This window comes from Myotis davidii, unplaced genomic scaffold, assembly GCF_000327345.1.
Source record: "Myotis davidii unplaced genomic scaffold, ASM32734v1 scaffold327, whole genome shotgun sequence".
NCBI lineage: Eukaryota > Metazoa > Chordata > Mammalia > Chiroptera > Vespertilionidae > Myotis > Myotis davidii.
This window is the reverse complement of record NW_006298628.1, coordinates 4,970,006-4,972,754: the sequence shown is the minus strand read 5'-3', so window position 1 is coordinate 4,972,754 and position 2,749 is coordinate 4,970,006. Positions and strand designations below refer to the sequence as shown.

Genomic DNA, 2,749 nt, shown 5'->3' with positions numbered 1-2,749 from the left:
GAAGGGAAAGCTCTAGACACAGAAAGTAGACTCGCAGTTGCTTAGGGGTAGGAGGGATGCAGATGGAGGAACTAGGGGCAGAGGTGATAACTCAATGACAGGGTATTTTCTGAGGTGATAAAAATGTTCTGAAACTGTAGTAATGGCCACATATATATGTGAATACATTAAAAAACATAGAATTAGTGTGGCTCAGTGGTTGAGTGTCAACCCATGAAGCAAGAGGTCACGGTTTGATTCCCAGTCAGGGTACATGCCCGGGTTATAGGCTTGATCCCCAGTAGGGGGTGTGCAGGAGGCAGCTGATTAATGATTCTCTCTCATTATTGATGTTTCTATCTCTCTCTCCCTCTCCCTTCCTCTCTCTGAAATAAAAACATGAGAGAAAAAATAAGTAACAAGGATTCCCATTCATGTATTTAAAGAAAACACACCATAGAATTGTACATTTTAAATGGATAAATTACATGTCATGTCAATAAAGGGTTTGTGTGGTTTTTTTAAATCCTATTATTTCTATTCTTACCTGGTTTTCCCCTTACCCTCTCACCTACAACTTGAGATATCCACTCCCTTGACCTTCCCACTTTCACCCTATCATTCAGTCCTTTCCTCTCTCTAGATTCGATGGCCCATTCACTTTAATCACTACTAATAACACTCTCAATTCCCTTGCCATTCCCATGTGCTCAGGATTGGACCAACTCATATGTCTCCTTTCTCTAGGCCAGCGATTCTCAACCTGTGGGTCGCGACCCCTTTGGGGGTCGAATGACCCTTTCACAGGGGTCGCCTAAGGCCATCGGAAAACACATATATAATTACATATTGTTTTTGTGATTAATCACTACGCTTTAATTATGTTCAATTTGTAACAATGAAATTGGGGGTCACCACAACATGAGGAACTGTATTAAAGGGTCGCGGCATTAGGAAGGTTGAGAAACACTGCTCTAGGCCTACAGACAGACTACTGACCATCACTGAAAGGAGCTAAAAAAAACACATCACACATCAATGTCACCTTCAATCTCAGCTACCAAAACCCCTTTCAGTCTCACAAGTCTTTCTTTTTTAAAAATTTAACATATTTTTATTGATTTCAGAGAGGAAGGGAGAGGGAGAGATAGATAAATAAAAACATCAATGATGAGAAAGAATCATTGATCGGCTGCTTCCTGCACACCCAACACTGGGGATGGAGCCCACAACCTAGGCTTGTGCCCTGACCGGGGATCAAACTGTGACCTCCTGGTTCATAAGTTGATGCTCAACCACTGAGCCACGTCAGCCGGGCTAGTCTCACAGCTCTTACCTCTACTCTCCACCAACCTCTTTCTTCATGTCTTTCCTTCTATTTCTCAGAGAAAACAAAACAAAGAAGAGAACACCAGCTTCTTCCCACACACCTTCCTTCCCACCTCTCCATAATTACAATTACAAATGTTTCCCTCCTCACGTCCCTATTTCCTCATGTACTCAGTCAAGAACCACCAGTACATTTATTACCTACTCCCTCCTTTCCTTCCCTTTTACTCATTCTTTCCATCTTTAACCACACTTGAGTCTCCAACTTTAAAAAAATAACCAACAAACCCTCTCTTAACCTCACAGGCTTCTTTCCAGCTACCACCTCTCTCCAGCCTCTCCTTCAGAGTCAGGTTTCTTTAAAAAAATTTCTCGCCGAAACCGGTTTGGCTCAGTGGATAGAGTGTCGGCCGGCGGACTGAAGGGTCCCAGGTTCGATTCCTGTCAAGGGCATGTACCTTGGTTGTGGGCACATCCCTAGTGGGAGATGTGCCAGAGGCAGCTGATCGATGTTTCTCTCTCATCGATGTTTCTGACTCTCTATCTCTCTCCCTTCCTCTCTGTAAAAAATTAATAAAATATATTAAAAAAAATTTCTTGAAGGATTCTGAAAAAATGGCAGTAGCACAGTTTTTGATCTCTTCAAATCTCCACATGAAATGAGAACTTCTAGACAGCAAAATCAAAACCCTTCTAATAACACCAAAAACAACAACAACTAGTATCCTAAAATAAATGCACATAACAAAGTACACACACACAAAAATAACAAAGCACCAACAGTCACAAGACCTGCATCAAGCTGTTTGTCAGTGCAGAGAAAGCAGAGAGAAGTAAGTGGATCTGAGAACAGGAGAACCCTGAAACAATCAACAAGTATTCAATGGAAAGCAAAACTGAGAACAATTGAAACTAGGAGGAATTGTACTGTCTCCGGTAGCATATAAGCATAAAGATTCTATGATAAGGAGGTCTAAGTGGGGCTAGAGCAGTCCAACCCCTCTGAAATCTTGAAATTGACCTGGCTACCAAGGTTCCTTGCTCAGATAGGGTCCCACACTGAAGAGAAATGGTTGAGAGGAGAATCATATTGAGCAGAAAAGGGATAAAAGAAATGAAGGAAAGAGAAGCTCCAAAACAAATTAGCAAAAATAAAACAAGTTAGCAGGAAAAAAAGCAGAAAATCTCAAAAAGCAAGCCACTATATATTTTTTAACACTACAGGAAACAACAACAAAAAGGGAGCTCTGTGAAGTTAGAAAAAGCTATTCTGAGCCACTTCTAAGAAACCAGAAAAACTAATTTTTCATAAAAGTCAACAGAAAAATATAATGGTTAAATCTCATATATAATTATTATGAGAAACAAAGTAGAATAGCATTCCTACAGACAATAAAAGCATGCCAGAAAGACATGCACATTTATCAAAATTATAATTTCT

At 40.4% G+C, this 2,749-nt stretch overlaps 1 protein-coding gene across 1 annotated transcript in view; it reads right to left on the bottom strand.

Annotated features, from left to right (window-relative positions):
- The window catches only part of CASC3 (cancer susceptibility candidate 3), a 16,137-nt gene that overhangs the window by 11,447 nt on the left and 1,941 nt on the right, over window positions 1-2,749 (bottom strand).